Source organism: Euprymna scolopes, chromosome 10 (assembly GCF_053919585.1).
Source record: "Euprymna scolopes isolate OS-2025 chromosome 10, ASM5391958v1, whole genome shotgun sequence".
In the NCBI taxonomy this organism is placed as follows: Eukaryota; Metazoa; Mollusca; class Cephalopoda; order Sepiida; family Sepiolidae; genus Euprymna; species Euprymna scolopes.
The window spans coordinates 158,833,347-158,856,827 of record NC_136491.1 but is presented as its reverse complement, the minus strand read 5'-3'; the positions used below and the strand labels follow the sequence as shown (position 1 = coordinate 158,856,827).

General features: G+C 33.2%; 1 protein-coding gene and 1 long non-coding RNA gene across 2 annotated transcripts in view; one reads left to right on the top strand and one right to left on the bottom strand.

Moving 5' to 3' along the window:
- Positions 1-23,481, bottom strand: part of LOC145286334 (uncharacterized) — a 347,817-nt gene that overhangs the window by 126,997 nt on the left and 197,339 nt on the right. The gene's annotated exons all lie outside the window — the stretch shown is intronic.
- The window catches only part of LOC145286333 (neuronal calcium sensor 1-like), a 682,613-nt gene that overhangs the window by 641,416 nt on the left and 17,716 nt on the right, over positions 1-23,481 (top strand). The window lies entirely within an intron of this gene.

Below are 23,481 nucleotides of genomic sequence, written 5' to 3'. Positions count from 1 at the left end.
ATAAATATATGTATAAAATATATATAAAATGATATAAATATATGTATAAAATATATATAAAATGATATAAATATATGTATAAAATATATATAAAATGATATAAATATATGTATAAAATATATATAAAATGATATAAATATATGTATAAAATATATATAAAATGATATAAATATATGTATAAAATATATATAAAATGATATAAATATATGTATAAAATGTATATAAAATGATATAAATATATGTATAAAATGTATATAAAATGATATAAATATATGTATAAAATGTATATAAAATGATATAAATATATGTATAAAATGTATATAAAATGATATAAATATATGTATAAAATGTATATAAAATGATATAAATATATGTATAAAATGTATATAAAATGATATAAATATATGTATAAAATATATATAAAATGATATAAATATATGTATAAAATATATATAAAATGATATAAATATATGTATAAAATATATATAAAATGATATAAATATATGTATAAAATGTATATAAAATGATATAAATATATGTATAAAATGTATATAAAATGATATAAATATATGTATAAAATGTATATAAAATGATATAAATATATGTATAAAATGTATATAAAATGATATAAATATATGTATAAAATGTATATAAAATGATATAAATATATGTATAAAATGTATATAAAATGATATAAATATATGTATAAAATGTATATAAAATGATATAAATATATGTATAAAATGTATATAAAATGATATAAATATATGTATAAAATGTATATAAAATGATATAAATATATGTATAAAATATATATAAAATGATATAAATATATGTATAAAATATATATAAAATGATATAAATATATGTATAAAATATATATAAAATGATATAAATATATGTATAAAATATATATAAAATGATATAAATATATGTATAAAATGTATATAAAATGATATAAATATATGTATAAAATGTATATAAAATGATATAAATATATGTATAAAATGTATATAAAATGATATAAATATATGTATAAAATGTATATAAAATGATATAAATATATGTATAAAATGTATATAAAATGATATAAATATATGTATAAAATATATATAAAATGATATAAATATATGTATAAAATATATATAAAATGATATAAATATATGTATAAAATATATATAAAATGATATAAATATATGTATAAAATATATATAAAATGATATAAATATATGTATAAAATATATATAAAATGATATAAATATATGTATAAAATATATATAAAATGATATAAATATATGTATAAAATGTATATAAAATGATATAAATATATGTATAAAATGTATATAAAATGATATAAATATATGTATAAAATGTATATAAAATGATATAAATATATGTATAAAATATATATAAAATGATATAAATATATGTATAAAATATATATAAAATGATATAAATATATGTATAAAATATATATAAAATGATATAAATATATGTATAAAATGTATATAAAATGATATAAATATATGTATAAAATATATATAAAATGATATAAATATATGTATAAAATGTATATAAAATGATATAAATATATGTATAAAATATATATAAAATGATATAAATATATGTATAAAATGTATATAAAATGATATAAATATATGTATAAAATATATATAAAATGATATAAATATATGTATAAAATGTATATAAAATGATATAAATATATGTATAAAATATATATAAAATGATATAAATATATGTATAAAATGTATATAAAATGATATAAATATATGTATAAAATATATATAAAATGATATAAATATATGTATAAAATATATATAAAATGATATAAATATATGTATAAAATATATATAAAATGATATAAATATATGTATAAAATATATATAAAATGATATAAATATATGTATAAAATATATATAAAATGATATAAATATATGTATAAAATGTATATAAAATGATATAAATATATGTATAAAATATATATAAAATGATATAAATATATGTATAAAATATATATAAAATTATATAAATATATGTATAAAATATATATAAAATGATATAAATATATGTATAAAATATATATAAAATTATATAAATATATGTATAAAATATATATAAAATGATATAAATATATGTATAAAATATATATAAAATTATATAAATATATGTATAAAATGTATAAAATGTATATAAAATGATATAAATATATGTATAAAATATATATAAAATGATATAAATATATGCATAAAATATATATAAAATGATATAAATATATGTATAATTGAGATGGAGGGTTATCGGAATGATTAAAATATATTTTCGAGCACGTCCAATGATTAAACAAATTCTTTCTGTTAACAGAGAGAGAGCTTGCATGAAAAAATCGAGACTGACTTCAAAATCTTTAAATGATTTTGAGAGTCATCCCGGTGCAACATTCTACAGCATTTTATATGCATTGACACAAGCTAGATTTTCAATTAAATGTTGGTCAATGGCAGATTCCAAGGTAGAAGAGGGGCGATAGTGACATGGCTTTCCCAGTCTAATTTCTACTGGGATATATTGGTTAATGCACGTCTGCAAATTTAAGGAGGTTCGACCTATATAGCCAGCTGCACACTGTCAATTGAATTCATAAATAACACTGCTTCATGTGATGTAGGGCGCACTGTCCTTTGTGACCAGGGGGAATGCAGAGTTTACACCAAAACCAAACGTAACGCGACAGACAGAAAACAATTTGTTACAGACTTAATAATCCGTCTGCCCAAACACTGACCAGCGACTCCATTCCAAGGCAGTTTTAAATAAACAGGACACTTGGACGGACCCAGGTCTACAGGAGAATTGTATTTTTCTACGTGATTATTAATAGAATAATTAATCAAATTCTTTGGATAACCATTACGAATGAAAATGTCTTTGACAGTGTTTAATTCAAGTTCGAGTTTGTTAGAAGAACAAATTCTAAGGGCTCTATACACTAATGTCTTAATAAGCCCTATTTTTCTAGAGGTACCAATTCGCATAAAAATCGGTGAAAGTCTGTTTGTGATAAACTCTAGTAAGAAAAGAATTCTTACTACGTTCGATCAAGACATCTAAAAAAGGCAAGCCACTTTCATTCTCTTTCTCCATAATAAATGATACTGCTGTGTGGAGAGAAGATTGTCCAAAAAGATTTTTGCTTCACTTTCAGAAACAAACGCTGCAAAAGTGTCAGCGACGTATCTAAAATCGACTCATAGAATCCTACAAAAATATCCGCTAACGCAGGACCCCGTCGATCTGACTGTACATAACATGATCAAAACTGAATTCCACTGACTTAGTACAGATCAACATAAGTTCAACAAATATATTCTTAGGGAAAGGTGGGGAAGTTAGATTGAAATTATAAAGAGAGTTGGAACAAATACCAATGGTCTCATGTAGTGAGACATTGGGAAATAGGCTGGAAACGTCAAATGAACACATGGAGCTGTTCACAGAACTAGGTTGAACCTTATGTAAATATTCAACCAACCTGAATGAATCGGTAATGCAATATTTAGTGTATAGAGCACAAACCGGTTCTATAATAGTCAATAGCCCCTTGGTTAGGAAATGTTGGGCAGACCCCGCCATAGACAAAATAGGTGTAAGAGAGAAACCTTCTTTATGTATTTTAGGAAGGCCATAAAGTCTAGGCCCTAGTGAACCAGAAGGCCTTATTTTGCCAGAGATCTCTTTGGAAAAGTATCCTTTCTTATAAAAGTATAAAAGTCGCTTCTGGATCTTAATTTCATGCTTATAAGTGTTGTTGCATGTTTCAGCAGAGTCGATGCGAACAAACTTATCTACATCATTCAAACTAACATTTTCTGGACAAAATCTTCACGATTTGTTTTATACAGAATCATTGGTGTCTGTATTGAAGATTTTTATAAAATGTTTGTACTTGGTGAAAATTTGTTGTATTTGCCAGGCACATATGGATTTTAATCTTCAAGTCGAAAACTTATGAATACCGAAATATTTTTTCATGTATGAAACCATGAGTGTGTTCATCACATCCAATCTGTATTTTATTGAATACTAGCATTTCGGCCCGGCGTTTCCCGGGTGTTTGGATGTGTATGTTGAGCAAAAAAAAAAAAAATGCGGTCAATTTTTTTAACTTTGACCCCTATTATGACCCCTTAAAATGTATTGTTTTGGGCCCACATCAAGTTATTAAGTTAGATCCATATCCAAGAAACCTATTTCTAAAATTTCAAATGTTTAGAACCAAAATTGTTGGAGGAGTTTGGTAGAGTTCTCAAAGGTCAAATCGTTGAACTTTGACCCCTTAACAGTCAAATTTCTGGCCAAAAACCGATCACAAAGATTTTCCCAAATCTCAGTATCCTGTATATCAAATTTCGAGTCTGTAGATTTAAAATTGACAGTTATTGCGTATGAAAATGTATACACACACAGACACATTCACTTTTATAGATATATAGATTTTGAACTCTTGATTGTAATTGAGCACTCTGCTTAATTTTTCTTTTTAAAAACTGTATACGCACGCACTTTTATATATGTATAAAAAAATAATACAAAAAATATGCACTTACATATTTTCATTATTTGTTGACATGTAGGAATACAAAATGTTTTAACTTTTTTCTAAGAGGACAATAATTTCCCATCATTCCTTCAGCCTTTATCAGTGTCATATATATATATATATATATATATATATATATATATATATATACACACACACACTAAATAAAAATTTATCTTGTCAGACCCAAATAGCAATTCATCTGACATATCGATACTTTCTAAACACTTGCCATTTTTCCTTGATTCTTTTTTTCTTTTCACAATTTTATCAGCACAAAAAAAAAAATGGTTTGGATAATGATTGCACCAATCTAGGAACTTTTTCAGGCTGGGACAATTTTCTGTTTATGCGTGAAAACGATACCCTGTTTGCGATTGATAGACATAGTTTTCAACAATTATTTCTGTCAGATTTCGCATAAATATATTTTTTAGAGTAAAAAGTATCTCTGCTCTATTGTTATTTTCATGGCAGATGCTCGTCTGAGCTCCAATCGATGGTTCCCCCTTTGCTGGACTTTCACAAAAAAACACTCAGCTACCTACAGCCACCAACAATTTCCCTCCAATTTTTATCTGTGTATGAATCTAAACGCAGATTCCATGAATAAAGCTTGTTTCCTAGAACTGCCCGCCTGTGGAACACTGTTCTACTGGCCTGCTTCTTGGACGACTACAATATCATAGCCTTCAAGTCCAATGTAAACAAATTCTTGTTAAACCATCCCCTTAAGTAAGCAAATTCTACACAACGATTACTACACTACCATCTTACATTCATTAACCCTTGTCCTCGAGTGGCCTTCGAGCCTTGATAAGTAGTGACTCTCTTGTTAAAAAAAAAAAGAAAAAAACTAGGGTAGTTATGAGTCCATTAATTTCTTCAAATTACTTTGTAACAATGTAACATTTCTCTTTATTCTAATCACCTCTTACACTTTAGTCGACCTTAATTACAAACATTGAAAAGTTAGTGCACTTCTATTATTCAATCCTCGTGAAGAAATATTTTTTAGTACAAGCGGCGTACCAAAAATAATGCTGCCCAATGTTTTCCTGCCCGAATGAATCAGAGAGGTTTGCAAATAACATTATGATGACGGAACTTATGCATTCATGACCTGAAAGTTTCATCTCTTTGTTACAGATATTGATGTATGAGACTCTAAAAAAGCAACACCTATTATGGGCATGCATCAGAAGCAAAGATGACTCATTAAATTCATGGAAAGAGTGCATTGAAAATGATGGATATAGGAAAAAATAAATTCTGAACCACAAAAGATAACTCGTTTGAATGGTACCAATCCTATTTTCGTAGTTTTTTTTTTTTTTTTTTTTTTTTTTTTTTTACAAAGGCATCACCACATTATCAAGGCCCAGAGGCCACTCAAGGATAAGGGTTAAAGAGTGTACAGTAGAAGTTGGTCAATATAGTAATCATTAGTAATGAAAATTTGGTAAATTTAATAACTTATATGGAACGGCTCATCAAGAACTTATTTACTTTAGACTTGAACAAAACCATATTGTAGTCAGCCGGAAAGCAGGAAAACGGAAGACAATTCCACAGGCGTGCAGTTCTAAGAAAGAAGCTTTGTTCATGGAATCTACGTTTAGGTTTAGGCACAGATAAAGAGTGGGGGAAATTATTGATAGTGTTTACAGCTAGACGAGTGATTCTTGTGAAAGTTTGGCGAGGGGGGACCATAGATTGAAGCTCAGTTGAACACTTTCCATGAAAATAACGATACATCAGAGACAAACTCGCAACATCTCTTCTGTGAGATAGAGGTTGCAAGGAGGAGAAAAGGACATCTCCCACGAGGCTACGAAGTCTATTTTGAACTCTATCAAGGCAGGACAAGTTCTTTCTAGCAGCTCCTGCCCAGATGTGGCAACAGTATTCCATCCCTGGACGTACCTGGCTCTTATATAGATAGAGAATAGCATCAGCAGTGAGATATCTACTGGATCGATAGAAAGATCCCACCATTTTTCCAGCGGCCTTGGCAACAGATTTGATATACGTGTTCCATTTAAGATCAGGAGTAATGGTCAAGCCCAGAAGCTTGTCAAAACTTGAGGCCTCCTGAAGACGAGAGCCATTCATTTCAATTGATGACAAATGTGGATTAGAATGTTGATGATGTAAAGAGAGAAGCTTGGTTTTAGATGCATTAAAAGTAACCAGCCACTCCTTTCCCCATTGTACTACGTGCTCAAGATCAGAGGAGAGAGAATTGGAGAGAACTTGCTCGTTTACTGTCTTAGATGTGGTACCATAAATGGTAGTGTCGTCAGCATAAATGTCTACAAATGATGTAAGGATATGATTTGGAAGATCATTAATGTAGATCAGGAAAAGAGTTGGGCCCAGGATGGATCCCTGAGGGACACCGGCATTAATATTGTGAGCTTCTGATTTTTGCCCCTCAACTACTACTCTTATGAATCTATCAGAAAGAAATGATTTAATAATTGAGAAGACTTTTCCAGCTATACCATAGCTAGCGATCTTATGAAGTAAACCTTTATGCCATACCCTATCAAAGGCTTTAGATATGTCAAGAGCAATTGCCCTAGAAAGATTGCCACCGTCGAGAGATTTGCTAATCCTATGCGATATAACTGTAAGGACATCTGCTGTAGATCTAGCAGAACGGAAACCATATTGAGTGTCACTAAGAAGGTTATTTTTGTTGAGATGTTTGATTACTTCTGTATTTAATACAGATTCTAGCAACTTACTCATGACGCACAGGAGACTTATTGGCCTGTACTGAGAGGGGGATGAGCGATCACCTGAATTCTTAAATACAGGGCATACTGATGAGATTTTCCAGGGAGATGGGAAACTATTCTCCTTAAGACAACGTTTAAACAGTTTTGTAAGTATGGGCGCTAGTTCAGGTTGAAGTTTTTTGAGTACTATAATTGGAATACCATCAGGGCCAGTTGCTTTACTGGAATCAAGGTTTTTGATTAGCTTGGCAACATCACGTACAGATATACGTATATCACATAGCGTGTTTTCTGATACAAGAGGAAATATTGGGGGTTGGCGGTCTTGGTCGCAAAGGGTAGAATTAGCTGCAAAGTTCTTGACAAAGAGTTTGGCTTTGTCTGATGCTGACGAGATTACCTCAGATCCATTGATAATAGTTGGGATGGAGCACACGCTTCTGTTCAGAATTCTGTTTGCTATTTGCCAAAACTGGTGGGAACCAAGCCGCTGCTCAGCTACTTTGGACTTAACAGATTGAGCATACAACTCTCTTGCGTTCCTTATTACTTTCTTACAATGGTTGCTGGCAGTCCTGAAAACGGCTTTAGTTTCCATACATCTATTACGTTTGAAGCAGTGGAAAAAGTGATTTCTGTGCGCAATGGCAGCAGCACATTCTGGAGAGAACCAAGGCTGGCTGTTAGGTTTTTGCTGAAACTTTTTAGAGGGTATGAAATGGTCAATACCTACAATTAACCATTCAGTTAGGTCTAATACTATAGAGGACACATCCTTTTTAAACATGGAATGCAGAGGTAGATCAGATATAAATGTACGGAAGCTATCCCAGTCAGCCTTAGTGTATCGATATACTGTACGATGAAGAGGTACGTCTGGGGACTTATTACATTTCATTTTTATCTTAATTGATACAACAGAGTGGTCGGAAGATCCAAGAGGCGACAGAACAGAAACTGAACATAGTTCAGGGCAAGTTGTGAGAAAAAGGTCTAGTAGGCTCGCATACTGGCCGTCATTATCGGGCACACGGGTAGGTTCCTGAACAATCTGAGTGAGGTCATAGGCAATGGAGAAATCATGACAGAACCTCCCCTCATCATTGTTCAACTTTTTTAGTTAAAATAAAAAATAAAAGGTTTTACTTTTCAAACGCATTTTTACTTGCATGATTTTTCGTTGAAAATTTTAGTTCCTGCTCTCAAAATTTTGAATATTTTAAATTTATAGTAACAAACACATTTTAGTAAACACACATTTCATAGATAGAAAATACCATTTTGTTTTCTGGTTGACTAATTTATGGCTACTTGAAAGTTGAATATAATTTGAAATGATTTAAACTGTCGAAGATTTAAACTTCAAATCAAAATAATTCTTTGGTGGACAAAAAAAAAATTAAAAGGAAAAAATCATCATTGGTTTAATGTCCATTTTATATGCTGACATACAATGGACGGGTTTTAGAAATCACTTTCCAAAGTAATTTATCTCTGCTCCCAAGTCCAGACAATAAAAAAAAAGAAACTGAAATTCTCATACGAATGTATGTTTGAGTTTTTGAACAGAAAATAAAGATTCAATTTATTTCCATTAAATTCTGAGACTTGAGTTTAAAAAAAAAAATTGATTAAATATTGATGCCCAGAATTTGAATATAAATTATAAAACAATAATTTAGAAAATAGTTTATAAAAAGATTATATATTAAGTGAGGGGTGGGATGCGGTGGGGATGACGTAAGAAAACTCATTTCAATGCAAAATAAGATCATAAAGGATAATTAAATGTGTACTTTCGTTTAATGAGTTTTTTCTTTATCTGTAGTTGATTGCGGTGAGATTTAATTTTCCCGTGAGAATAAATCATCTTTCAGATTGCAATCTACTTGTAAGAAAAATTAGTTTGATGGTTTCATTTCAAAAATAATTTAGGAATGCTATCGTTCTTGACCCTCAGAAATTTTGAATCTATTTAGACGTTAGAAGATGTATCCGGTGTTTGCCCGGTATTAAACTTAATTTTAAATTCCGTCAAAGAAAAAAAAAAAAAAAACGGAAAGAAATTGAGACGTACATGTGAGTATTATGTTTTTTCTAAACAGTTCATTTCTTATAAGAAAAAAAAATTAAATACTCGAGCTGAAACCGAAACCAAAACCTAAAGACAGTGAGTCAAGTACGATAACCATTAGATCAGCTTGCCAAAACCTTTAAAAAGTGGTTTCAAACCCTGTGAAACAGTTTACAAACAGATTAAAATCTGATAACCCCCAATGTTTTTTAATTTTGACCCTTTAGCAGCCGGTTTTTCTAGATGAAAACTCATTGAAATGTTTTTCCGGTGTCTGAATATCCTATATACAAAATTCCAAGTCTGTAGATCAAAAATTTGTTGAGTATATAGGTTGAGAAGTGTTCTCACGCACACATTCTCATAGCTATATAGATTAGAGGGAGATGTATCTCTGTTAGTAGTATGAAAATATAGTCTTGCATTCAAAGTCATTCTTATAATAGAAAAATGTAGTTGTCTCAAGCAAAAAAAAAAAAAAAAAAAAAAAAAAAGCCAGCATAAATCCAGTCAGTATCAGCAGAGAGTACTGGTCTTCTTGTGTCAAAATGAAAAGTTTTACTGAAGAATTTAAATTCTTTTCCTTATCTTCACCAATTATTTCCAAAATCACATTCCAAGTTCAGTCGTCAACATATATGCAGATGACACTACCATCTCTGGTAACACTTCAAAGGCCAACAATGACCAAGATCTCTCCGAGTCTCTCTCCTCCGACCTTGAGCATGCAGTGTAAAAGGTGGTTTATTCTAACGCATCAAAAACCAAGCTTCTATCTTTTCACCATAAACGCTCTGTTCTCCACTTTGTCCCAACTGACATGAATGACTCTCACCTTCAAGAAGCTCTCTGCTTTGACCTTCACTCCCGACCTAAAATGGAAGATCTATATCAAATTGGTTGCCAAAATTTGTGGGAGAATGATTGTGTCAATCTACTGCACCAGAAGATATTTCACTCCTGACAAAGTCCTCCATATGTATAAAAACCAGCTATGTCCTTAAATAGAGTACTCTTACCACATCTGGTCAGTAGTTGTTCAGAGCATCCTATCCTGCCTTGACAGAGTTCAAAACCAGCTTTGAAACAGTAGGTGATGCTCTTTCTCTTCCTTACAACCTCTTTCCAACAGAACAGATGTTGCAAGGCTGTCCCTACTCTATCATTATTTTATGGAAAGTGAGGAGTTGAAAACCTACGAGTACCTGACACTGTATCTAGTCATTCTTTGTTGGAGGTAGATAGACAACACTTTGCATCATCAGTACAAAGAGAAGAAATTCTCTGAGGCCGGAGAAATTTTCATCAGTAATTGTTACTGACTATGCATGCCATAATGACATTCAGAAATGGCTACACCTGAAATTAAGTTTAACCTTGTGTTACATCCAGCCCTCGTTGGGAAAGAAAGATAATTAAATAATGCTGAACACCCCTCCCCCTCCTCCAAAAAAAAAAAAAAAATAGTTCACGTATAGCTCTTAGAGGAAGAGTCTATTATTATAATGGGTAAGTTCGCAACAGTAGAGCAGTAATGCTTTTGACAGGATATGGCACAATGGTTTCCTCAGGAAAATCAGATCATATGATATCACTGGTAGAATATTTAACATAATTAAATCCCTAAATAAGAGAAGAATCCAGGTTGTCCTTGATGGTCATATGTCTAAACAATGATATAAATGCGGATGTACCTCAGGGGTCTATCCTTGAACTTTTATTATTCTTAATATTTATTAATGACCTCCCTGATAAAATTGTTACTGAGATGGGTATATTTGCTAATGACACCACTCTCTATAACAGGAACGAGGGGAAAACAAATGAACACATATCTAAGGAGATGGCAGAAACACTAGAAGAAGACCTCCAGTCTGTAGTGGAGTGGGAACAAAAATGGATGGTCACATTCAGTACTGCCAAGACTAAGCTTGTTTCCTTCAATAATTAAAAGAAACTTTCTCATAACCATGGCTAAAAACATTACCTGAAAGTATTTCATTCAAACTCCTTGGCTTAACGTTCACAGAAAACACGAGTTGGAGCAGATACGTTGAGAGCATTGTCAGAGTCACTGCAAGGAAGATGGGCTCTCTTTACCATGCTAGAAAGTTACTTACGCCTTAAAGTATCCTGTATCTCTACAAGGCCACCATTCCCCCATGTATGGAGTATTGTTGTCACATTTGAGCTGGTTCATCTGCTATTAGTCTCTCGCTCCTGGACAGGGTTCAAAAGGGAGTTGCTAACCTGATAGGTCCTGAACTCATCCAAGCTTCAACCCCATCGACGAAATGTTGCATCCCTCTGCCTGTTCTACAAGTATTTTAATGGTGAATGCAAATGCTCCTACAAAATACAAGCCCATTTACCCCCTCGACGTAAATACCCCGACAAACCCAACAATTAGCAAAATCCCATCATTACACAGTAGAGATCCTTATATGTAAGCCTTCTACTCTAATAGTTTCTTCCTCAGAACTACTAGACTCTGGAACTCCCAACTGTACTGACATGCAGAAGTTAAAGTGTAATGTGAACAGACATCTTGCTGCTCAACTCCCTACATAGTATCCCTTCAACTTATGTCCTTAATAGTAACCCCTAAATCAAAGTAGCACTGTGGTGGGGTTGGGGTGAAAATGGAATTTAAAAAAAAAAAAAAAAATCTCACAAAAATGGAATGTTCCATAAACCTTTTTTTCCAAAAGCAGTCACCACTTATCAAGGATCGGAGGCCACTCGAGGATAAGGATTAATGAGTGTAGTTAATGGAAAAATATCGTAGTAATCGTTAGTAATGGAAATTTGGTAAATTGGCTTACTTAAACGGCCGACTCATCAAGATCTTGTTTACATTAAACTTGAAGATGACCAAATTATAGTCTACTGGAAAGCAGACAAATGGAAGAGTTCCACAGGAGTTCTAAGAAAGAATCTTTGTTCATGGAATCTATGTTTAGGTTTAAGCACTGATAAAGAGCAGGGGTGAAATTATTGATGGTTGTTTCAGCTAGACAAGTGTTTTTCTTGACAGTTTGGCAAGAGGGGACCATAGATTGGAGCTCAGACGAGCACTTTCCATGAAAATAACGATAAAGCAGAGACAGGCTTGCAACGTCACTTCTGGTGAAAAGAGGTTGCAGGGAAGGGAAAAGGGCATCCCCTAGCAAGCTACAAAGTTGTTTTTTGAATTCGGTCAAGGCAGGATAAGTTCTGCTAGCAGCTCTTGCCAAGTTGTGGCAACAGTAGTCCATTGTACTTGGCTCTTATACAGTTCTTAGAGATTTGTAGCGAAGTATCTACTGCAGAATAATCCGACATCTGAACAGATTATCAACGAGAAAGCAAACTAAGAACAAATGAAAATAATTATGCATCTTCATACCATCCAGAATGCTCTCTGCTGCCTTCTTAGATGATGTCCTTTCCTTCATCAAAGTTTTATAGGCAACTGGGGACTGCCTGTGAATGTCCCCGGACACCTTCTCCTTCAGAGGAAGCTGGTTCAACCCGCCCAGGGTGAGTACTCAAAAGAGAAATTATATAAACATAAGAAAAACCCAACACAGATTAATCTGTTTTTTTACAATATTGTCTCTACAGCGGTTCAAGACTCATCAGTCTTGAAACCCTGACAAGACAATTTTATATATATATATATTCCTCCATTCAGACTCCAGAGACAGCTGATACGCTCTGTAATTATGAGGCAAGGGTTACACAGTTCCAACCTCTCCTGATTCGACATTGCTTGAGTCCAGTGGCAAAAAGAACTCCAGGTCAACTGGCAACAATATCAAGATAACAGGATAGCACATACAGCACCTGGAATTCCTAAATTGTCACTCATTTTGGTACTGACTAGACTCAACGTTGCTTAACTTTAGTGATCCTAATGAGAACTGGTGTGTCAACGTGATTATGCCATATATATATATATATATATATATATATATATATATATATCTATAAAAGTGAAAGTGTGTGTACATTTCCGTACACAATAACTGTGTCAACTTTCAGTCTACAGACTCGAAATTTGATATACAGAGTAGTGAGATTTGGGAAAATCGATGTGATCGGTTTTCGGCCAGAAATTTAGCTGTTAAGAGATCAAAGTTCAACAATTTGACCTTTAAGAACTCTACCAAACTCCTCTGCCAATATTGAGTCTAAACACTTAAAATTTAGATATAAGTTCCTTGGACATGGATCTAACTTAACTTGATTTGAGCCCAAAATAATGTTAAGCGGTCATTATAGGGGTCAAAGTTTTTTTTAAATTTGACCGCGTCGGTCTCTATCAAATTACTAAAGACAATTTCTGGTGTAAACATTTGAAATTTTACATAAAGGGTATTCAGAGATAGGGCAAGCTTTTTAATCAGTTTGGGTCGAAAATTTGAGCTACAAATAGATAAATGTATGTATGTATGTTTGCATGTCTGGCTAAAACTTTTGACAGAGGCGACGGATTTTCACAAGATCATTATCGATTTGAAGCTTGATCCTTCAGACAAATACCGAAAAATTGGCTAAAAACATTAATTTCTTCATCCTCAACTGAGCACTTTTCTACAAGGAGGGGTTGCTTTATTCGTTGATATTTTCGAAAGTCATCCCCTCTTTTCGATTGGCTAGCCTTAATTTAAACCTACATCACTTCCGGTTTGGCAGTGGTCATAACAACAGCAAAGACGTTTTTGTCATGTTCTTTTTCTCCTTCGCGGTACAGGTTCGAGCCTGCCTTCCTACTACCACTTTTTTTTTTTGCTCCAACACACACACCTCCAAACACCCGGGCAACGCCGGGCACCCATGCTAGTATATATATAAAATGAGAAAAATAATGAAATCGGAAATATGTAATTGATTAAAATGAATTAACGCAAAAATTGAGGTAATTTCTCACAATAATTTTCCTCAAATATTTAAGCATTTGTGTTCAAATATTCTTAGAAGGACCAACTTTACTTTTTGATTTGCAGTGAAAAAACAAATTAATTTCTTATCCGGTATTCTTGAAGTCATATTTAAAAGATAAAGAAATCTGCTTCTAAATTACCAAAATGTTAATGTTTTGTTTTTAGCAGGGCTACGCGCTAGAGAGATGGTAATTTATTTGAACTTTTTTTTTTTCTCAATAATCAACAAAACAAAAGGCTGAAAACATAAATATACAACAGATAAACTTCAAGGTCAAACTCTTACCAATGATAAATGTTAAATGGAAAAGATTCAGACCCAGAAAACAGAAATTCTTCCTTCTTTGTCAGAAACATTGGAATGTGAGGACTAAAGGAGAAAATAAAGGAAGCAAGGATTATGCAGCTGCTGAAAGAAAATCCAAGATCCACTTTTTAATCTCCTTAATTTTTTTTTGTCTGCATATTCTATTTTCAAATCTCATCAACTACTCAAACTGTCTTTAATATGACGTTAATATGACGTAGAACTGTAGGGAGTATGGAGTTACCACTTAGTTGTCATTAGATTTTCTTGGAATGGAGAGATAGTATCTGTCGCAGTCCTATCTAATGACATATCATTTCAAGATCATTTTTTTATGTTTATCATTGTAATTTCATCTATCTACTTAACGAAAGTCAAATGTCAGAGGTTAAGAGTGTCGACTTATCTAAGCAGTAGAGTTTTGATCCCAGCTTGAGGCAGTTGCTGATCTAGCTGCACTAGAGACCTGTGATACAGTTTGTCCATGATGACTATATTTTTATATATATACTAGCATTTCAGCCCGGCGTTGCCCGGGTGTTTGGATGTGTCTGTTGAGCGAAAAAAAAAAAAAAAAAAAGTGGTAGTAGGAAGGTAGGCTCAAACCCATACCGCGAAGGAGAAAAGAACAGGGAAAAAAGCCTACGCTGTTATGACCACCGCCAAACTGGAAGTGACATTTTTTTAAAAATTAAGGCTAGACAATCGAAAGGAGAGGATGACTTTCAAAAATATCGGCGAAAAAAGCGACTCCCCCCTCGTAGAAAAGTTCCAAGGTGAAGATATTAATGTTTTTAGCCAATTTTTCGATATTTGTCGTCTGAAAGGTCGGACTTTAAAACGATATTGATTTCAGTAAAATCCGTCGTCTCTGTCGAAAGGTTAAGGCAGACATGCAAACATACATATATACGTACATTTTATACATTGGTAACTAAAAATTTTCAACCCAAACAGGTTAAAAAGCTTGCCCTATCTCTGAATATCCTTTATGTCAAATTTCAAATGTTTAGACCAGAAATTGTCTGAGTAATTTAGTAGAGACCGCCGAGGTCAATTTTTTTTTTAAATTTTGACCCCTTAACATTTATTGTTTGGGCTCAAATCAAGTTATTAAGTTAGATCCATGTCCAAGGAACCCATATCTAAAATTTCAAGTGACAGAAAAGTTTGGTAAAGTTCTCAAAGGACAAATCGTTGAACTTTGACCCCTTAACAGCCAAATTTCTGGCCGAAAACCGATCACAAAGATTTTCCCAAATCTTAGTACCCTGTATATCAAATTTCGAGTCTGTAGACTTTAAATTGAGAAAGATATTGTGTAGGGAATTGTACACACACAGATACACAGACACGTTCACTTTTATAGATATATACATACACACACACACACACACACACACACACACATACAAACGCAGATGCCATGAACAAAATTTGTTTCCTAGAGCTGGCTGCCTGTGAAACTCTTCTGCTGGCCTACTTTCCAGCTGACTACAACATGGTTGTCTTCAAGTTCAATGTAAACAAGTTCTTGTTGAGGTGTCTCCTTACATATTCAAATTATACCTAATTTTCATGTTGGTTACTATGCTGTTGTACCGGTGACCACTTTACATTTATCCTCAAGTGGCCTTTGGGCCTTGATAAGTGGGGTCTCCTTTGGAAAAAAAAAGAGAAAAAAAAATTACCTATTTTTTACTCATATTCAGCCCAAACAAGGCATATTGCCACTGAAATGTCAGAGGTTACTTTGAATTAGGTGTAATTCCTACATGGCTACTAAGTAAAGAGTTGCAATCTAAGTCAATATAAGAAACAGGTGAGGGAAAATGGCAGTTTCTGAAGGGGAATGCGATGTAGAGAAATGGTTTCCTACTCTATTTGTGTAACTGGAGAAACTAATGGATATTAAAATCGCCAAATACATATAATTGGGCAGTCAAGCATCTAATGAGTGCTGCATCTATACTGTCAAAAACTCAGTCGAGCAGGGCAGTATTGCATTGAAAGTAAATGTTTCTGTCTTTATTTTATCGTTATTTCCATGGCAAGTGCTCGTCTGAGTTCTAATCTCTGGTCCCCCCTCGCCAATCTTTCATGATAAACACCCATCTAGCTGAAACCATTGTCATTAATTTTTCCCACTCTTTATCTGTGCCTAGATCAAAACGTAGATTCCATGAACAAAGCTTCTTTCTTAGAAGTGCACGTCTGTGGAACTCTCTTCCGTCTACCTGTTTCCCACCTGACTACAACTTGGATGTTTTCAAGTCCAACATAAACAAATTCCTGATAAACCGCCCCCTTAAGTAAGACACTTTATCAAATCTCCAATACTAACGATTATTACGATATTATCCCATCGATTACTATAAACGCAATAACCCTTATCCCCGAGTGGCTTCCGGGCCTTAATAACTGGTGACCCCCATGTAAAATTTTTTTTAAAAATTATAAGTGACAAACGCTATGTTGCAAGGTTAGTTTAAAGCACATAAGAGTCTAGATTTTGATCCATAGTCAAGGGGAGGGTGTTACAAGTATAAATTAAGTCTATGCATCTAAGAGAACAGCAGAGTGGAAGGTATCCAATTATGTTAAACCAATTGAAGAGGATCGAGGCGTGAAGGTTAGTTTCAATTAATATTATGGATATCCACGGATTTTACTAAGCGAAATGATTCTAATTTGCCTCATATACACTTACTAAAGAAATTAATCTCCAAACTCTTCTTATACAAAATAGAATCTATTAAAGACTAGCTGGCTGTCCGGCGTTGCCCGGTCGTACACTACGTTTAAACATGATATTTTAATTTATGCAGATTATGTATGTATTATAGAATCAATCTTCTATTGGTTATTATATATTACGAGGAATATGATGGACTAATTCGCAATTTTTAAGAAGAAATGATTTGCTGAAAATTTATTATCTTCCTTGGCCGATGTAATGTAAAATATTCCCCTGCAAAAATGATTCTTTTTTATCTAGAAGAGAAAGAAGCTATTTTTAAGATTTTTTGGATGAATTTCTGTACAAAACATACCTAAGAATAAGTGCCAGACACATAAATTAGTATTGTGTGAAATTTGCTCAGCCGTTTCGGAACCTATAAGGAAGGAACTCTTACACGCACACACACATACAAAGTGACTTTTATAAAATAGAAGTTTCAAAATATTTAACATTGGAAAAGAGAATAAGTGGATTCCGCGTTAAATTAGACTGTGGCTCCAAGTGTAACAGAGCGCTTATGAAAATAGCAGCAGCAGCCAAAGGATGGATGGCAAGTATGCAAATTTGTATCTGAAGAAAAAGAAAAAAGGACACCATATGGTTATGGAGAAATAGTTGACATCGAAGGAGATGGACGTGTAAAATGAACGGAGAAAAGTGTGCGGTCAAAACCAAGACGTAGATTCCATGAACAAAGCTTCTTTCTTAGAAGTGCACGCCTGTGGAACTCTCTTCTGTCTGCCTTTTTCCCACCTGACTATTCCTGATAAACCGCCCCCTTAAGTAAGACACTTTATCAAATCTCCAATACTAAGGATTAGTGCGATACTATCCCATTGATTACTGTACACGCAATAACCCTTATCCCTGAGTGGCTTCCGGACCTTGATAAGTGGTGACCACCATGTTAAAAAAAAAAAAGATGGACGTATAAGAAATGATTGTCTACGGTCAGCAGAAAGACGAGTTGAAACGAGGCAGTAGAATAAGAATGATTTGGGGAATTAAGAAATTATGGTTTTATTTTGGCACTAGTAGGACATTCAGAAGTCATGTGCCGGACTTCATTGATTGAATATGGCATATTTTGTGACCTTAAAAAATGCTAAAAGTGTTGTACTCCAGGATATATTAAAGAATTATGTATTGATTTTAATTCTTTCAAGGCAGAAATAGCAGAATCACATATTCATATTAATATATCAGCAACAATATTTTCACTCCAAGGACGATGATTTTTATCATATGAAAAAGGAAGTTCCATTTTCCACCGTATAATTTTATCATTTTTAATTTTTCTGTGATAAGTAGGCTTAAACATAAAAGATGCGTCTCGCCGATCCGTAATAAACGGAAATATTTCCCAGTAATGAGGTCTCTTCATTTACGAACGCATTCTACTATGGCATATGCTTCTTTTTTGATTATATCAATTGCATTTCAGAGGGGTTTAAAAACAGAAAAGAATGCTACAGGTCTCCCAGCTTGTAAGAGAATGCCTCTGATAACTTTTTCTGGTTTAAATAACAAATGGCAATTCATCATTAATAACCTTTACAGAAGATTCGGCAATGTCTTTTTTGAGCTCTTCGAAGGAGTTTACAACTATGAAAGGCATCAGTGTAGAATAATCAAAAGAACTGTGTTAGTCAATAACACACAACAACAATAATAATAATAATAGCAGCAACACTTACCAAGGGTCCAGCTTATGCACAAGACAGACATCAGATTGAGCTGGACTGAAGGCTTGTATTTATGTACAAGCATAATCAATCAGGTGATTCAGCCAATCACAATCCAAAGAATAGACTGGCCCATGTGTGCACAATAGAATCTCCCATTGTGCCATAAATAGTTCTCCTCTTTCATGAGAGGTAATTTTAGTCTTTGCCAAGTTATCCAGAACTTGAACGCTGACCGAAAGTCCACTACACAATCCAATACAGGAATTGTTTATTTTCAACTAGTGGGCGAATTTTGGATGAGTAATTAGATATCCATTTTGCATAGGAGGCAAACATACCAAGACACGTTTTTAACGAATTTGAGTCGGGAATTTGCAAAAGAGGTCTTAAATGCTCAGGATAGGCTTGAAGTGTTCCATTATAAATTTTAATCACAGTACGTTAATTGAATGAAGTGAAAACTTTTCCCGGTTTATTTTGAGTTTGTATGTAGAGGTTTATTTTGAGGTTGTATGTAGAAGTTTATTCTGAGGTTGTATGCAGAGGTTTATTTTGAGGTTGTATGTAAAGGTTTATTCTGAGGTTGTATGCAGAGGTTTATTTTGAGGTTGTATGTAGAGGTTTATTCTGAGGTTGTATGCAGAGGTTTATTTTGAGGTTGTATGCAGAGGTTTATTTTGAGGTTGTATGCAGAGGTTTATTTTGAGGTTGTATGCAGAGGTTTATTTTGAGGTTGTATGCAGAGGTTTATTCTGAGGTTGTATGCAGAGGTTTATTTTGAGGTTGTATGCAGAGGTTTATTTTGAGGTTGTATGCAGAGGTTTATTTTGAGGTTGTATGTAGAGGTTTATTTTGAGGTTGTATGTAGAGGTTTATTTTGAGGTTGTATGCAGAGGTTTATTTTGAGGTTGTATGCAGAGGTTTATTTTGAGGTTGTATGTAGAGGTTTATTCTGAGGTTGTATGCAGAGGTTTATTTTGAGGTTGTATGTAGAGGTTTATTTTGAGGTTGTATGTAGAGGTTTATTTTGAGGTTGTATGTAGAGGTTTATTTTGAGGTTGTATGCAGAGGTTTATTTTGAGGTTGTATGCAGAGGTTTATTTTGAGGTTGTATGTAGAGGTTTATTTTGAGGTTGTATGCAGAGGTTTATTTTGAGGTTGTATGCAGAGGTTTATTTTGAGGTTGTATGTAGAGGTTTATTCTGAGGTTGTATGCAGAGGTTTATTTTGAGGTTGTATGTAGAGGTTTATTTTGAGGTTGTATGCAGAGGTTTATTTTGAGGTTGTATATAGAGGTTTATTCTGAGGTTGTATGCAGAGGTTTATTTTGAGGTTGTATGCAGAGGTTTATTCTGAGGTTGTATGCAGAGGTTTATTTTGAGGTTGTATGCAGAGGTTTATTTTGAGGTTGTATGCAGAGGTTTATTCTGAGGTTGTATGCAGAGGTTTATTTTGAGGTTGTATGCAGAGGTTTATTTTGAGGTTGTATGCAGAGGTTTATTTTGAGGTTGTATGTAGAGGTTTATTTTGAGGTTGTATGTAGAGGTTTATTTTGAGGTTGTATGCAGAGGTTTATTTTGAGGTTGTATGCAGAGGTTTATTCTGAGGTTGTATGCAGAGGTTTATTTTGAGGTTGTATGTAGAGGTTTATTCTGAGGTTGTATGTAGAGGTTTATTTTGAGGTTGTATGTAGAGGTTTATTTTGAGGTTGTATGTAGAGGTTTATTTTGAGGTTGTATGCAGAGGTTTATTTTGAGGTTGTATGCAGAGGTTTATTTTGAGGTTGTATGCAGAGGTTTATTTTGAGGTTGTATGTAGAGGTTTATTTTGAGGTTGTATGCAGAGGTTTATTTTGAGGTTGTATGCAGAGGTTTATTTTGAGGTTGTATGTAGAGGTTTATTCTGAGGTTGTATGCAGAGGTTTATTTTGAGGTTGTATGTAGAGGCAGCGTTTAAGAAACACTCCAAATTTACATCATGCTCCTCCTGCTTTCTGCCACAAACTGTTAGAAAAGGTCGTCTAAATAAGAAAACGTTCCAGACAATCTGTTATCCTAAATAAAAAAATCATGAAACATTGAAACCCCATTTGTGACACCGATGGGCCTTCGTTTAAATTGATATAGACGATTTCCAGCTTGAAAGGCTATATAAGGGCAATCTGAGGGGCAAATTTCAATCTGATAGTATGCTTTAGACAAGTCAATTGTACTAAAGATTTGATATTTGGTTTATAAGATCTTCAGTTCGTGGCAAGGTGTATGCATAAAGCAAAGTGAAATGGTTAATAGTTTGGAGGAAATAGACTACCAATTGTTTCTTTTTATTAAATGAAGAAGTTACAATTTGAGCGCTTGGTCCACTTATATCATTCTCAAGTAATTTAAGAGTTTCTTTTTCAGTGAACTGAACATCCTCAACACGGTAATAGTGAGTTTGCAATCAGCGATCAAGTTTCTGAATAATTTAATGGGAGCACAATTGATTTTAGTAACAGTGCAGATTTTTAGACGATCCTGCAACCCGCCAAAAGAAATCGTAATACTCCGGTGCATTTTTAAAAAGGGTATTCCGAGTATAATATCCATGCATGAATTAGGGAGTATCGTGAAGTTAATGTCTTTCTACTCGAAACTGTTGAATGTAATATTCTCAGTGCAATATTCAGATAGTTTGAGCGAAAGGGCGGATGATGCCATAGAAATTACAGTTCTGTTTGAGTAGACAGGTTCAAGGTTTAAACAAGACTAGCACTAATAAAATTATCAGAGTTGCCTGTGTGTATAAAAGCAGCAAGTGATTTACCTTTTAATGTTACCATTTTAGTAATAAGAGAATTATCAACATCGTTAGCACGGGTTACTATAACAGATGAAATAGAACGTGAAGGTGTCGGTCTTGTAGAATGGTAAACTTTGGCAAAATGAGAGAGTTTGTCACAGTTTTGGCATATTTTATTGCAAGCATAACAATGGCAACGATCATCCCTCCACAATTGTAGCATCTGCCATGAGTAAGAAGGGCAGTAGACAGTACAGAATAAAACTCCTTGTGAGAATCAGAAGAGTCAGGGAGTACGTTTTTAGTCATAGTAGCAGTGACAGCATTGGTAGGATCATTTTGGGTTGGAGTAGCAGCGGCAGCAAGTCCAGTTTGAAAGATGTACGACTGCACGAAAATGGGTTTGTTTTAATGCTCTAACACATTGAGTAACCTCGTCGAGATCCAACATATCATTTTCAAAAAGTTTGGCACATGTTACGGAAGACCGTAGGCCACGTATAAAGGCATCATGGACAGATTCATCCCTGTAAGGAGTAACATCTTTGAGGCAACAGTCAGCGGAAAGAGGATTCAAAGCATAAAGGCACTGATCTAAGAACTCATTTTCCCGTTGTAGATGTATTGAACATAAATATCTTGCACAGATAACGTTGGGAGGCTTGCCGTAAACAGATTTCAGTAGTTCAATGGCATGTTCGAATTCAGAGCAACCCTCAATAACTTCAGCAACCGTAGCAGAAATGTTTAGATAAGGACTTCAAGTTTGTCTGGATTTAAATACTCATTGATGAACAAATAGTAAGTTTCAGTAGCATAGTTTTCCAAAGGTCTGTGGAATATATGTAAAATCTGTCCAGTCGAAAAACTTTATCCATGAGATAAATTAGGTTGAAAAAAATATTCAGTTGAATAAATTGTAATGTAATAAAATGTAATATAATACAATGTAATGACGACGCAAGCAGAAAGACCTTCTTCTAAGGCTTTTTCCAACTAAATTTTACGACAAATGTGGCAGGTATTCAGGAATGGATGTTAATGAAAAAAAAAAAGTATTCAAATAAAAAAATAAAGTAAAAGCAAACGGCAAGATCACATGAGAGGAGAGATGCAAATAAGGAGGAAATCACTTTAATAAGAAAATTATAACACGCATAAAGTACCTTTGTGTGAAATTTCATAAAAATCGGTCCAGCCATTTTGGAGTCCATAAGAAATGATCTTGCACACACAAAGTTCCTTTCATATGATAGTAGAAATAGAAATGATTCACACATTGTATTAAATTCTATACAAAATCTACTTAAAAGGTTATTTTTTTACCCAACACGTGTTTGTGTGTTGCTTCTTTGAATTGTCTTAAATGCCAATGTTCTAAACAATGGGTTAAATTGTTAATACGCCAGACTGAAAGTTTGGGTATGCCAGGTTTGAATCCACTTTCATCAAACCCGCGTCTAACTGTGTGAAGAGGAATTAAATACCCGTCATTGTTCCCTATAATTTTTTTAAATTATCAAGTTTAACTTCAAAATTTCTAAAAAAATTAAAGTCAGAATTAATTTTTAATCCCCCCCCCCTCAAAAAATTTT